The sequence below is a fragment of the Rhipicephalus microplus genome, chromosome 5 (assembly GCF_043290135.1).
Source record: "Rhipicephalus microplus isolate Deutch F79 chromosome 5, USDA_Rmic, whole genome shotgun sequence".
Taxonomy (NCBI): domain Eukaryota; kingdom Metazoa; phylum Arthropoda; class Arachnida; order Ixodida; family Ixodidae; genus Rhipicephalus; species Rhipicephalus microplus.
The window spans coordinates 70,851,346-70,867,482 of NC_134704.1; the positions used below are offsets into that span (position 1 = coordinate 70,851,346).

A 16,137-nucleotide genomic window follows, 5' to 3' on the forward strand; every position below is an offset into this window, starting at 1 on the left:
GCGCCCTGTATGGCAGCTAAATGCGGTACTCACGGACTCCCACGGACGCCACGCGAGTTCCTCCACGCACTCTCCGCCTTATATCCTTCGTGTGCGCTTCAGCACGAACGTTCAGAGACTTTAGCCATGTAAGCAAAAGGTGGAAGAACAGGAGGGGGCATGCAAGATAAAATGGGGGAGGGGCCGGGTGCAGGGCTTCTTTCAAGGGAGGCGCGTACGCATCTCGCTACCTGTCGTGATAGTCACGTTACACCATGAAGTTGTTCCGGCCCGGCGCTCTGCGCGAGCTGTGCGTGCGTCTGTACGTGCGTGCGCCTGGCTCTCTTCCCTTTGGACTCCTCGAGAGCAGCGCCACCTCCTGCGTGCAGTCCGTTTGTGCCGTCCCTTTGTCCGGTGCTGTAGAAACAGCGATCACGTATTACGAGTGTTATTGTTGTTGTTCGTTGTTGTCGATGATGATGACGTTTCTCCGTCGTTGGTTATTCGTTTGTTGACTCGATTGGCCGCTCGTGCAGGCGGCGAGGAAAAAAGGAACTCTCGCGCGCCGCTTCTCGTGGAAGCGTTCGGTCCAGCGCCGGGACGGGGCTATTACGCGGGTCACGACGCCGATTGGGGCGACCCCTTGATTAAATTTAGGGGCAGCGTGGTTCACGCGGTGCGGACGGCGGCCAGCGAAAGGGGGCGCGAGCATCACCTTCCTTCCTTTTTGGTCTGGAGGAGAGGCAGCGCTGCGATCGCTTTGTGTGTGTGTTTGTACCGAGACTCGAGAGACAGCGGGTCCCTGTGCGTGACGATTGAGCTTGTAATGATAGCTCGTTTACGATTTGCTTTAGCACCGCCGCCGCCACTCTAGCGGTTGTGTGTAGCTGGTGACGGACGAAGACGAAGCACGGATTGTTGCCCGTCTCTCGCAGCTGTATACCTATGGAGGACAGAGTGAACGAACTTTACGAACGCCGTTGACCTACCCCGGATAGGCCTGTCATCAGTAAAGTGGATTAAGGTGTGAATAATTGGGAACTAGAAATTGCTTTTTTTGCGTAGACGAGACAGTGATCCCGTCGCGTCCGTTTCAATTGCCGGGATCACATTCGGGGATACGTTGTTACGCCAGAATCATTTGTAGGGTCAATCTCTAAGAAATAGTTGCTTGCCACTTCCGAACGACAAACAGTGTCACCTCTGTACTTAGCAGCAGCGAAGGAAACAGCGAACACATCATGTCTCATCGCCCTCAACACAGCTCCGAAAGACAGTTCTTCTCAGCAGTGCTTGCGCGATTGGACGACGAGCCGCTTTTTTGAGCAATCTATTTTGGAATACCAGATAGCAGGAGCTTCATACCAGAAAGTGGTGAAGGCACTGTTGAAGTCGCCCCTCCCCATTCTCTCATTTTTCTATTCCTTACTCTTCTGACTCCACTTGCCTCTTCCACAATGCAGGGTAGCAAACCAGATATTTATTTTCCATATCAACCCTTCCGCATTTCCGCATTACATTCATCTCTCTTTCTCTCGAGCGAATCTTAATTGATGATGTCTTATAAACTGCGCAAATGTAAACAATTCTTAAGAGCTTAAAGCTTCCAATATTTTAACAAAAGGGGCTGTGATACACGAATTTCACGAGCAGTAGCTCACTTTGAATTGTTTTGCGCTAGTTTTGATCTTCACCAATGCTCACTCTAAATCATAAGCTAGGAATAAAGTTTATGGAACCTGCGCGCCTTTGTTCATTTCTATCATCGTGGCCTTGTTGGACGGTAAGCCTACATGCGGCACGGCGAGCGCAGTTCTTGCAGCGCTCCCTCAGCGTACTTTCTATTAGCTTCAAGACGAATGCTTTTCTTTGGCCATGACTCCTGGCTTTATAACCTCATTTTCCGCCACATGATCACGAACCAACCGCCATCAGAGTGTGCGGATGCCGCTAGACTCACGTGATTCGCACCTACGCGTCCGTAATTGCGCACAAATAACGCGTGGAGATCGCGCGAACGGCACCCCGCGTTGGGAATGAAATTTAGACGGCGCGGATAAGCGCGCCTCTGAGGTCTTCGTCAAGATTAGGCGTCCGTGCGGCCTTCGCATTATTCTGGGATGCGATACGCACTGCGGTCGTGTGGGACCGTATACAGGCGAGTATTATTGCTTCGGAAGCTGCACGTCTGAGCTGCTTTTCACGATCGAGGCCGTGCAGAGGTGTTCTATAATTAATGTTAGCATGCCGGTCAAGCAACTGCTTCAGCTTACACTTACTTACACTAACTCCTAAGTCCCCGTTGCTCGAGAGTGCAGGACTAAATGAGAACATGCGCTTGTGGTATATGCTGTAGATCTGGACATTTAGCTGGGCAAGCGGGATGGTTTGGTCTTACTTCTTGATGCTACCCATAGGCCTGCGTCCAGGCAGAAAGGGGAAGGAGGGGTAGGGGGGACTACCTCACAGCTTAATAGTTAAAGGGGGCTACCGGGTCTGCCTTGTACCTTAACCCAGAGCGACTTGTTCTGTCATTGTTTGACGGAACAAGTCTTTCTGAAAACAAAAGGAACCAATAAGTCAATATTCACAAGTGTCCATGGACAGGATGGGACCAAGGACTCCTGGCGTTGTATTCCAAGAACATTTGCCACCGGAAAGCCAGGAACAAAATGCTCACAGGTGTGAGAAGCATGCTATATTTATTTGTGTACTCGCAGCGAATGTTGTTTTCTTCTGGGCCCGCTCGATGAAAAGCCGGGAGAGAGGGGGAGTTCGCTGCCGTAAAGCTTAGCCCCCATTGCACGCCCCTTATGCACGAAGGAGGAAAACAGGAGGGGAAAAGAAGGAAGTGTTAACCACAAATGCGTTCGATTATCTGCCTTGCCCTTAATGCGAAACGCTGCGCACGTTTGCGGGGGCTCCATAACATCTTGCGCATGATTTGTAGGTTTTTGCTCGTAGACAGTTAACCGAGAGAAACAGGGGCTTGCTCAAGTTAAACTTAACAAACAACTTCCTTTTTAGATGCGGAGCATCTTATACTCGCGCCTTGTAGTGCGCCGTCCGCGTCGTCCGCGCCGTCCACACCGCTTCTCGAACATTCGACAGCTGACGCGCGCGCATGCGCCGTCGCCCACTCTTCCACCATCTGTGCATCCCTTCCTCCTCTACACACCGCGCGCGCTTCACTCCTCCACCATCTGTGCACCCTTCCTCCTCTACACACCGCGTTCGACATCTACAATTCTCCTGATTCTCCAGTGGACGCGCATGTGGCGTCGCGCTTCGAGAACATTCAACAGCTGACAGTGCATGCGCCGTCGTGCTGTATATATACTCAAGGTCGGCGCTCGCTCGCTCAGTTGCCGCTCGTCGGTTGGTTTGTACGGCGCGTCGACGTCCAAGGTCACGGTGAAATGAATTCCAACGAATCCACAAACAGAATGATCGACGTCCCTTCGACCAGCGCCGCCCTTTCGCATACGTGTGTACGTGTTCACTCATTTAACACCCCCTCCTACAACCACGTTAACCAATTTAGCCATCGACCCAAGTAAGTCGCAATTTAACACCCCATTTCACAACCACGTTAACCAATTTAGCCATCGACCCAAGTAAGTCGCACTTTAACACCCCGTTAACCAATTATATGGTCCGCATCCTCCTCAGTGTTCCCCCGAGGGAAGCTGCGGGCAATTTTTTTTGTATTCTCGCCATGATCGTAGTTCTATCGAGTTCATATTACGATGCGCTGTAATAACCTAGGTAACTGCGCGGAACAATTAGGTGGGGGGGGGGAGGGGGGACGGCAATCCGGGTCTTCACTTTTCGCAACATTCTCGCTATCCGTGTCTTAAAACTTGTCTTTCTGCATAGGTAAGGAAAAAACACAAAGAAAAAGGCAAAGGAAAAGGCAAAGAAAAATCTATAGGAAACAAAACAGAAAAGTGAAAGTACTATAACTATAGTTGAGCGCACCGTTACCTTCGAAGAACCTTAGTTCCTTCTCGGACAGAGACACGGGGGGCTCGCTAATGCATCACACCTGTTCGCGTGCCATATGCGCGGCATCGACGATAACTCGGATGCGCTCATTCATGTGCTTATACAGCATCATTGTGTCCTTGAAAAGGGGAACACAGTTGCACTCGGTGCAGTGCTGAGCAAGAAAACCATCTTTCCCGTTTCTAACTCTGTTAGCGTGTTCTCTCAGTCGATTGTTCAGACATCTTCCGGTCATTCCGCCATAACAAGCATCACAAGAAATGGGGTCCTATAGACAACTTTCCGTGAACATGCCATATACCTGTTCCTTTGCTTAACTCTACAATCAGTCGATGACTGCTTTTTCAGATGGTTATTGTCTCCTCTATGTGTTTTCGCGCTCTGCGCCATAAACAATTAACGTCTTTCTTATGCAGTCATTCAGCGCGTACCGCAAAAATGTCACAGCTTTGCCGGAAAGGCGAAGCAATGAACGCGATAGCAACAAATTGAAAGGTCACGCGCAGAATGGAAAGCAGATTGAAACATGCCCCGCGTTCCTCACTTGCAAATGATGCACAAAACGTGCTCACTGGTACGAATGCACGCGGAATAAGCGTCTAATTTGTTACTTTGCTGTATCTGAAAAGCGCACGCATTTCGCAAACGGAGACTGCAATGATTGCAGTGACCTTTGTGTGCCCGGTAACTACAGCAGAATCGTTCCAGGTAAGGACCGAGTCCAGCCAAGGCGTACGACCTTCCACTCCTCACCGCGGCGAGATAAGGGCGCGTGAGGGAGCGTCGCTCCCCTTCTCAAAGCGGGGCAAAGTACGTGTAGGTGATTAGAGCGGGCGCCACCGCGCGATGTGGCGACGCGCGCTCATTGCGTCATCTCGCCGGTAATGCTGAAAACACAATGCCCCCCCCCCACCCTCGATATAGTTACGTATAAATATACGGTGCATCACATGGACGCTGACGCCCATGTCGACGCCGATGTTGATGCCGACGCCAGCGGCAAAATCCAGCCGAGAGTGTCCATATAATTGCTATCGCAATAAAAGGTATCTCGAACTCAATATACGCATCCATTGCCCGTCACCAGGAAGATCAGTGATGCCCGTTCCCACTCTTTACTGATGTTCACTCCGTCGCTCTCTAATTTGATAGTCATTCTTCACTTCGTGCGCAACTTCTCACGACAGAGGCCAGAAATATGCGTGCTCTCCAGGAGGTAGTTTTACTACACCAGCACATGGTAATCTGGGGTCTTTCTGGGTCCATCTTTTCATGTCCTTTGCGTGCGTGCGTGCGTGCGTACTGCTTTTACCACTAAGCATGCGCACCAATGCACCTGATTCAGTTTATGCTAATTATTGTTTGGCATTGTCTATATGGCATACTGGCATATGGCATACTGGCATCTATATGTCTATATGGCATTGTCTATATGGCAAAAACTCGTCTATATGGCATAACGATAAGCATGGCTGGACGGATTAGTGCGCCAATGTCTCTGCCGGTACCAACGCCATCTCTTTGAAAATAAATGGCACTGCGCGTCACGATACAATGCAGAGGAGTGAACGTCTCTATGTTCCATCTCGACCTTCCTCTATAGCAGCTGAGGCAATATGCTTTCTCCGTTCGCGACGGTCTGCACCGTCCTTGCGCCAAAACTATCTCTCTCTCTCTCTCCAAGGACGCTGTAGTTATGCGATGCAACCATGATTCATATATAGTGCAGCGTAGCCATTTTGCAGACGCGGTCCTATTCGAGATACATCCCGATTTCCTGGGCTCTATAGCCACATGCAAATGATAATTGAGCCCACCGCAGCCGGAGTGGTTCATTCGCGCAACCCTAATTGGTGTAGACAAGCGGCACACGCCGATGCATGCAGCGCACTCGTCGCCACCCTCTCTGTGTAGGATCCCGCCCGGGCATCTCCGCAGCGATGCCCTCGGTCGTCCACTTCCAGCGGCAGACAGCCTTCGCGTTTGCATGCGACCTCGCGTCTCGCGCAGAGTGACCCGCGCTCGGGCAGCGTTAGTCGAAGCGGCACCCCGGAAACTCTACGGGAAGGAGGCGCCTAGCTTCTAGGTCGGCCAGTTTGCCACGCCGCGATGGGTATGAAATATGGTACGCCGCGAGTCCGTCGTCTCTTTGTAATTGGCTCCGCGGCGCCGTAACAGAAAGAGCTCCGTGCTGGTCTTTTTCACCACCGCCACACGGTGGCTTCCCACCTCTCGCGGTTTTGCGCCGACTATAAAACGCGCATCGACCACAGAGGAAGAGGTTACCCTAATCTCTGCTGCGAGGAACGGTGATTTTTTAGACGCCGAGTTCCGGCGAAGAGTGCTGCGCCGGCCGCCGCCGTGATGACGTTGCCGCGGTGCAAGCAGGCGCTAACGGTCGCGCATTAAACCGAATCCGGCTTTGGTCGGGGGTGCTTATATGTCCGCAGCGTGCCCTCAATGGCCGAAGAATGGCGCGAAATTTCAGCAGCGTGGCAGTCTGCCTGTACTTAAGAGTGCACAATTGCTTGCAAAAGCTGCGTTTTTTTTATTCGCTTCATATATGTCTGTAGAGATCGTGACGCCTAAGACGTCAAATTGCTATGTCCACTCACGCTTCCAGATTTCATTAAATCCTTGTGAGCATTAGCCTGTCTGTGCGCTCCTCGTAGACCACATTGCCCTTTTGCTACCTTTGTACAGCAAAAACTGTTATGTCATTACAACTCGGGTCACGCGCTGCCGTAGTTGTCCGCCGCCGCCGCCGGTGTCCGTAACCACATTGCACGAAACCTAGTACCCCTGACACTGTGCGTCTCGAGCCCGGGTCCGCTAGGTGCCAGCCATGTACTCTACCACTAAGCCACGCTGGTGCTTGGGACCTGTTGGCGAACTTGCCTTAGGCAGGCTTGATGTCGGGAAATCAATCGCGTCGACACGACTTATAAAGCGTTTAAAAAAATGGCAGCATATCCACGGGGTCAATGTTGGAGAGTGGGGCGAAGCATCCGCCCGTCCACTCGTTCTTGCTTCCGTCTGTCTTTGCATCCGCCTGTGTGACCGTCCGTGCGTCCATACGCCCGTCCATGCGCGCGTCTGTTTGTGCGTCCACACGTCCATCCATGCGTACATTCCTGCGTTCGTCCTTGCACCCGCCCCTGCGTCCGTCTTTGCGTCCATCCGTCCGTGCAGCCATCCATGCGTCCGTCAATGCATCTGTCTGTGTGTCCGTTCGTCCATCTACTCAACACTCCAAGTACCACCATCTCGCATCTTTTCATCAAATATTCCGCATATAGAAGCACCGCCATCCAAAGGACACTCTAAGAACTAAACGAGAGGTGGCACACGCACACAATCTTACGGCTTGCGCTTCATGTCTACTTCCCTCATTTAACCACCTCGAGTTCATGGTATATACTATAGTTAACTGTATTCATGGCACTGTGGCCCAACGCTCACTAAACCTTTCTAAACCCAAGGAGGTTACGCCCAGCGAGTATAACGTAGCAACCCTTTCTTGTCAGATAGTGCTCAATGTACATTCCAATGGCTGCTAATGGTGAATGAGAGACAGGAGAATTGGGCTTTTAGGGAACGCGCACGCTGCGAATTTTTTATTTTTCAACAACGCACGGGAAAAATCTCCCACCGGCACCTCCTTGCAGTACTGCGTGTACACCTTGCAGACATGTTACGTACTACGACGAAATACGAACGGGTGCCGCTTGAGGGAGCTTCGCCCCTAAAAGAACGCGAGGCCTGCGTGGAAGGCGCAGCACAGTCACAGCGAAAGCTAGAAGAGCGGCCTTTCAGAGCCTTTTCAAAACACTCATTGAGCAACTACTGCAAGCGCACATCCTTGATACCCAGTAGGGCACTGATAATAAACTTTATTCAGTAGTAGGCCGGCATTCTCTATGCTATTTTTCGTCATTCTTCCAAGAAGCGTCGTATCCGCTAAACACTTGCAAAGAAATTCGTGCCAATTATTCATGCAGTGGCTGACGGCGATGATGAATAATGACTGAAGTGGGTAAGCGCCACATGAATAATGGCTGAAGTGGGTAAGCGCCACAGTTATTAGGGGAACAAGAACAAGCTTTTGTAATGGGCTGGAGCATTGGACAGCCCACTCGTTAGGCTATTTGCATTGTGCGATGACTGGTTGTTCTTTCGCTGTTTTAAAACGCTTGATAATTCGCATTAATACGATTGCTTTTCCCGACGTCAAGCGTGCTTAACGCAAGTTTGTTAACTAATCTCAAGCACCGCCGTAGCTCAGTGTCAGTAAACAAAAAAAAAAAACCGGCATAGCTTTTTTTTTTTGTTTAATGACACTGAGCTACGGCGGTGTAAACAAAAAAAAACGGCATAGCTTGTGTGTGTTTGCCTGACTTCTGATGAAGTATGTTCTGTGTACTTTACTGGTGATAATGTCATTCATTAAAGAAAAAAAACGGCATAGCTGAGTGGTAGAATACTGGGCTGGCACGCAGCGGACCCGGGTTCGAGCCTCACTGTGTTATTGCTACTAGGTTTTTTTTTTAAACTTCGCGCGATGGGGTTATGGACACCTGCGGCGGCGCCGGCAGACAACTGCGCGTGACCCGTGGTGAGACCTCATAACAGTGTTCGCTGCAACAGCGAAACAACAACCAGTCGTCGCACAATGCGAATATAGCGTAACGAGTGGGCCGTCCAATGCTCCAACCCATTACAAAAGGTGGTTCTTGTTCACCTAATAACTGTGGTGGATACCCACTTCAATCATAATTTTTCATCGTCGTCCGCCACTGCATGAACAATTGGCACAAACGTCCTTGCAACTGTATAGTGGACACCACGCTTCTCAGAATAATATCGAAAAACTGCATGGCGAATGCCGGCCTACTACCCAAAAATTATTATTAATGCTGTAGTGGGTATCTAGCAAGAGTGCTTGCAGCAGTTACCCAATGAGTGTTTAGAAAAGACTCTGAGGCCACTCTTCTGGCTTTCGCTGTGACTGTGTGGCTCCTTACGCACAGGCCTGGCGTTCTTTTTTTCCTCTACGCACATTTTTAACAGATGTAGAGTTTTGAGTCGTGGTAAGTGCGCACGTGCTGCCATTGTCTGCAGTGTTTGGTGATCCTCTCACGGGGACTATATATGTCAAGACGGTGTTATCGTTATGCTTTTCCTTCGGAAAGGTTTAGTGTTAAATGCTTATGAACAGCTCAATATATTGCGATTTTTCGAAGCGCTTTTCGGAACATTCATCTTGAAAGTGTTAGCGGTCGCCATCGCCGTCTTCCACACACTGTTCTTCATTGTTTGCAGTCTGGCTGTCCAAATGCCCGCTACATACAGAATGACATAACATAAATATGTCTTGACAATAAATGTTAATTAACAAGTTCGTAGTTCAATGCTTGAATGCATATACTCTTAGCACGCACTGTTTTCTTCTCAAGACTGGTACTGGCGCCACGGAGGTGTACACATTACCCCTCGGTCTTCGTTCGGTCCATTCATCTTTCTGGAGTTCTCTCGCAGCACGGATACAGTGCGCGCGCGGTGATCCTGGTTCAGGAACTCGGCTGAACCCTGCGGGGTCCAAGGAAGTGGGCAGCCAGCCTCGGTCCTCTCCGTTGCTCGGTTCTTCTCGTTCAACTCGGTGCGTCTCCTTGCGCAACCGGCTCGCAGGGGCGGATGGGGCCATGCACGTCTTGGCGCTCCAGCAGCGGCAGCAGCGGCCATTGACGACGCCAGGAGAGGCGATCCCGGTGACCCAGCGCTTTGGCGGGGCTAATGATGCTCTACCGCGCGCGCCATTAATTCATGCTCTCGGCGTAACCTCACGGGGGTGATCACGCCCACTACACGGGCTACGCCACCACCATCGTGGAGACCTGTCGGTGCTCGTTTCGAGCAGGTACGTCACGGACCCGCGCGCACTGCCCCGAGGCTTCGGCAGTTTAGAGCTGGCTGCTGCGAGGATGCATGGTGGATGGCGCTGCTGCTATAGTGGCCGTACGAGGATAGGTGTACTTATGGTAGCCAAAAGCCGGCTACTCCACATAAGCTTTGACTTGGGTTATTTTGTACGCCATTTTAACGTGGTAGCGCTGAGCGAAGAAAGAAAACAAGATAGAACGCAGCTATAAGTTCGCCGGGCACATGCCCGGTTGGCTACCCTGCGCTTAAGGAATGGGAAAAGGGAGTATACAAATAGGGAAGGGAGGGACATAGCATAGGAACGGTATTTCAGCCCCGCCAACATTATTCTTGTGGAGCGGCGAAGCATCAAGTATGTGCCAATGTTTCTCACAGCAATAGCAGTGGTAACGGGCAATGAGAGAAAGAAGAAAAAGAATAGAAGGAAAGGCCTGGCCATGGTTATTGGCCAAATTGTTTTGAAGGATTACTGTGATGAGGGACGAGGGGTACTAAGGCCGAAACCGGGCCTGCAGGGAAGCGTGTTTCATCCCCACTAAGGTCGTCGGAAAACTGCGTCGGAATGCAGTTTACCCTAAAGTAGTTCTCCCTTTAAAGTAGCTCTTCTTCTACGACGCTAGACGTTGCATTGACCTATCCTGATTTGCGTCAGGATAAGCTCATGCACAGTGGAGCGTCGTAGATAGCAGGAGCATGACCGTGGCCGATTTGTTCTCACCTTTGTATTCAGGAGGTGCTAGTCAAGTCAAGTCAAGTTTATTACATATTTCACATTTGGTTACATAGTTGGAAAGGTACAGGTGCACCTATCGCATGCTGCTGTGGCAGCTTGGGCTAGTTGGTATGGCATGACGATAGTTATCGCGCGAGAACAAAACGACGACACAGAGACAAGAAGGACACAATAGCGCTCGTGTCTTTCGTGCCCTTCTTGTCTCTGTGTCGTCGTTTTGTTCTCGCACTATAACTATCGCATGCTGGTGTTTAGCATGGGGAAGCTTGAACTGGAATACACTCATTAAGCATTTCCAGCTGGCTAGTTTGTTTATGATGGATTCTGTAAGTGTACTGCATGAAACAGTCGCTTGCTCTAGAAAACGTGCGTAAAGAGGACTTTTCGTCACTTTGTTTTTTTTTGTTTTTACGCATGACTGTGCCACGCAGCGCACTTGCAAGGTTCATAACTAGAATAGCCTTCCCTTGTATAAGGCTTATATTGTAATGCTTACCTAAAGAAGTGCTTAGCCGTACCTCCGATAAGGTAGAGAAAAGCGCCTTCTCTCTCATTTTCTCTAATAAATAGCCACTTTCATACATCAGCTAAATAAACGTAAGCAGTTGCTCACTAGCTTGATCACCTCGTAATGATGTAATTTTCTTCGTTTCATGTCGTTCTTTGCGTGAGAGGCAATACATTTCGTTGCATGTATTTCCACAGCATTTTACGCATTTTCGCATTGTAGTGTCAAATACAATTTTTTTTATAAGTCATACAAGCTCAAAATACTCTTGATGTTAAAGACCCTTCAGTTAAGAAACTCATGGTTGCAAAGTCCATAAATGAAGAAAAATAGTCGAGACAAAACAAATCTACATTTGCCACGCTGAGACGTCCGCCGAGATGTAGTAGGGGTTACAGTGCTTGGCGGCTGACCCGCTGGTCGCCAGTTCGATCCCTGCCGTAGCGGTCGCATTTCGAGGGAGGGCAAATACTAGAAGCCTGTGTATTTATTGTGCGTTGTCAGTTCATGTTAAAAAGTGCCATGGTCATTAAAAGCGACAGACTGTATTTCAAGAGAAGGCTAACGCGCGGACGGGAGGTAGAGAGTTAGGCGGACAGATGAGATTACGAAGTTTGAACGTACAACCTGGTCACAGCAAACACTGGACCGGGTTGATTGACGGAACATGGGAGAGGCCTTCGCCTTGCAGTGGGCGTTGTCAGGTTGATGATGATTATGATGATAAAGACGATGTTGAAGATGATGTGTTTTGTGGAATCTTGACGCGAAATCAGCTTGAAAAATGACCACGTATAAGATATGGGAAAGGCTTTTCAAATGGCCATGTATTTTTCGCCCCGTCGCTCCTACTCTTTTCAACGTCTATATTCTTGTGGTGCTCAATTTCGTAACAGTGACCCGCTAGCTGACATGAGAGCTGATGCCTCTGACGTCGGTGCACTGACGCAACTGTTGAACAACACTGCACTGTGACCAGGAGCCCGTTCGCACCATCTAAAAAGCCCGAGAGATACATGCAGTGATTCCACGCACGTTTCAGTGATAATTGCCCCAACTTAGCTGCACATGTGCGCGTAGCAATGTGCTGAATAGAACTTTCGAGTTTAATTAGTGAAACGATAGTGTACGTGGCAGGTGACAGCGTCAGTGCGTTGATTTGGGTAAAAGAAAGGGTTGAAGTTGTTTGTTTGGGTGAATTTTGAAACAGTGCAAGAGACTTTGCCCTTTGTTATTCTTATCTGGTGCGTCCTCTCACGTCATCGTAGGTTGAGCTAAAATGCATCTAAAGTGGATGCTTGGACATGTTGGTATGACAGAGCGTTAAAAAAAGCGCTAAAGAAGAGTTAGAAGTTCCATTCAGCACGCTACAACATGAACGAACGCCACATGGCTCAGTGTCTGCCTCTATAGGTAACTATAATCGCGCCTATAAGGAAGATGTATATCGATGAATTTTGCGTCGACATTGAGCTGCTACCTCCTTCGACAATATTTGTATCTACCAGGGTCTTCTTTTACATTGCGATTAAATGATACCGAGGCCCACCATGCAGAAGTCTGTTTGCACGGCGTGAGGTTCCCTTCATCTGATATCGCGATTCACGATTAATCTATTTCGTGGCCAATAAGGGGCGTAAACAGAGACGCGATAAGAAGCAGTGCATTAAGCTACGCGTCACCTTCAGTCAGCTTTGCAACTGACCCTTGTGCTGTGGGCGCCGAAAAAAAGCAGTCCCCGCCCCCCCCCCCCCCCGTCCTCTGTTTAGGAGGATAAATTAACGAGCGTCTGTTTGTTCTATGTATGCGTTAGTGACCTGTGAGGTCACAAGTTCATACCCCTGAGAGGCGGCCGCAAATCTGAAAGGGGCCGAGCTCACCGAACCGGTGAGATACGATTGCTCATTAGGATTTATGTACACCTCTCGGTCTGCCTGTACAACGCATGGGGAGCTGTCTTCATTAATTAGTGTAAGGCAAATTGGGGTGGACATGAATGCACTTTAATATACATCATTACGCTTGGTTTGTTGAACATTAGAGCACGTCAAATGAAGCGTGTAACGAGCGCAAGTACGGTGAGGTGAGGTAAATACAGTTCTTGCGCACACTTCTAGTCTAAGTTTTCCATCTGAGACAGCGACGAAAACTGCCAAGTTACAGCTGTTCAGTGTCATTGCCTTCTACAATCACACGAATGTGATACTGTTATATGAATAAAACGTTAGCTGTGAGTTTTAGTGATTACCGCACTCTTAAAAGTCTTGCAATGTTACCTTCGAAAGCGACCAGTTATTTTTATACAGCAACAATCACAAATAGATTTAGATTGTTGCTGCGTGCACAACTTTTTCGTCAACCTCCTTGTATGGAGCTGGAAGTGCATATCTGAACTATGCAAGGGTGTTCGTTGTCGAGTAGAACATGCGCGTGAGGTTTCCTTCAGTTGCCAGCTATCGCTGCATTTCGTATTTCACAGTTGGTTCATTCGCACCCCATGGCCTCAAGTATATAGCACAGTACCTATATTTCCCTGCATATATTGGCATCCCATGACATACCACCCACAACTTTGCACCAAGAATTGAATCATTCTCTTACCCTTACCAAGGAATATGCTGGAAATAACCCATCTCACTCGTAGTAAACACTTTCCAGACCAACTTTATCGTTTCAACTACTCTGTAGGTGCTTTGCCGCAGTGCCCATCAATTCCGTGGTTGAGCATGCGCGGCCGTCAAGGCTCCTCTTCCTTTCATTGTTTCGCCTAACTCCCTTTCTCGCGAGCGTTGTTTCAATCCGTCATTCTTCGTACATCAAAGACAAAGGAAGCAGGTCATGATCAACAAGGGAAGCACTTAATGAATCTATACTTACGTCGCGCACTTTTTCTTACGCAGATTGCGGGTGAAGACTTGCATCAGGGAGGAGCATATGCCACTGCTACTCTCCTCCCATTCACGACCGAACGAGTGCGTCGCCGTATCGTCATTAAGTCCGGAGGAGATGGGACGTCCCGAGCTTCCTCGGCCGTTTTCTATTCGTGGCGACGACGAAACGTGAATGCGCTCAGCGAGATTGCGTGTGTCGTCGACAAACGGCCCGTGAAGGAAAAAGAAGCACGAAAAGAAATCGAGTGCACGGGCGTGTGCACTCCTCGACTCGGGGCCCATCGCCCCATGGCGCGAGTTCATCAATCAGACTATGCACTGTGAGCTTTCTTATCTGCGGTGGCGGTACGCAAGAACTAGCCGTGCTCAACATTTACGCCCGTTCTGCACAACAACTTTGAGAACCGTGCTCGGGCACCTGTCCACTTTAGTCGCAGCGCTGTTGAGGAGGAAGGGTTCTCGAGAGATAACTCTAGGAAAAGTTAGGACGAGTGCTTTCGGTGAGGAAAGAGAACGCAAGAGGTTCGGCAATGCGCAGTAACTATGCAGGAAGTGAGAGTGAATGAGAAAACACCCACGAAGCTGCTAATACAGTCGGTTTACAACTTGCATCTCACTGTCATCGACAGCGAGTTGTTTTGCTCGCGATCAGCTCTTGCCATAACGAAAGACAATCCGTGCTAAACGAACACGCAGCTCTAGCCGTATACATGTGAGAATGTCCTTTGGATGGATATATAATCTGTGTCGGCAATTCTCGTATGTTCATCTGGCGAAGGACCATTTCTAGCATGTACAGTCAATGTCTAAAGTTTAGATACCATGAACCACAGGACAATGCTGACTATGCAGTTTTTCTTCAGCAGACAGCCTTGAATTTATATTTCCACCCTGTTCGGAAACACACTGACAATACCGTACACAGTTCGATCGAATGCAGGGACTTATCGGCTCGAGATCTAATGTTAGTTTTGGGAAAATGGTCTTTACAATTTTACAATCTACAATACGTTCACCAACTGAATTTCTTTTTTTTTTGTGTGTGTGTGACTGCTTGAAAAAAAAAAAGTTGCAAAATGAAACGTAGTCTGCCAAAGACGTGCATGAAAACAAGAGATTTCTCCTCAAAGTCGTTTAAGTTTTTCACGATCTAGCATTGATGTATACCTCGCATGAATTGTACTCCTCCGTCATCGAACTACGTACCAACCAAGAAGTGGTGAGCTCATGTTTTCAAAAATATTGGGGTTTTGACGCATTTTAGGCGCTATTTTTTCATTGATTGAATTCATTCGAAGCGGTAATGCGACTTGTCGATAAAAAAAAGCTTTCCTAATGTCTCGGTAATGTAGGTGGTAGGTATTCAACTCCCAACACTGACTGGATGTCAACGCAAATTTAGAGCGCTGTATACGCGTACGAATCAAGGCAACGCAAACCCACGCATGCCTAAACGCCCACATGTTCTTGCAGCCGGTCATTGGACTTGTCCGGGCCGCTCGTTCGCTGTGGTTGAGCAGTGATTATGGTGCTCGGCTGCTGACCCAATGGTCGTGGGTTCGATTTTGGCCCCGAAGGCCGCATTTTCGTGGAGGTGGAGTGACAGAGGCCCGTGTACATCCACTATGCGATTAAACGTAAAAGAACACCGGATGGTCGAAACTTCTGGAGCCCTCCACTACGGCGGCCCTCATAACCATATCGCGGTTTTCAGACGTAAGGCCTCGAATATTAATACTTTCCGGGGCCTTTCTTCTCGTTTGCCAGCCTTTTGGTCATGGCGCACCTACCGCTGATAAAAGCATAAAGGGTGTGCAAGGCTCAGGTTTGGTCCTTCACAGAGGAATGACTGATAGTCTCCAGCGGAAACGCCTTTTTTTTTTTACATGCAGGAAGACGCGTGTCTTGTCCCCTTCGTACGAACACGAGGAATTAGGTTTCCCGGCCCCCGAGGCTGTAGCTATTGAAGGAACTCGCTTTGCGTGTATGCTCGTGGATTTCGGTGAGAGCGACAGGATCGAGAAGGCATGCACGTAGACCAGGGGCGAAAGCCAGCGAATGCGAAGAAGAAAAAAGGG

The 16,137-nt window shown here is 49.2% G+C and overlaps 1 long non-coding RNA gene across 1 annotated transcript in view; it reads left to right on the forward strand.

The window, feature by feature from the left end:
- The window catches only part of LOC142817830 (uncharacterized), a 57,703-nt gene extending 41,973 nt beyond the window's left edge, over nucleotides 1-15,730 (forward strand). Inside the window, exon 2 of the long non-coding RNA XR_012895380.1 lies at nucleotides 14,069-15,730. This is a non-coding gene — a long non-coding RNA (uncharacterized LOC142817830). The remainder of the gene's footprint in view (nucleotides 1-14,068) is intronic.
- Nucleotides 15,731-16,137: the final 407 nt, after the last annotated feature.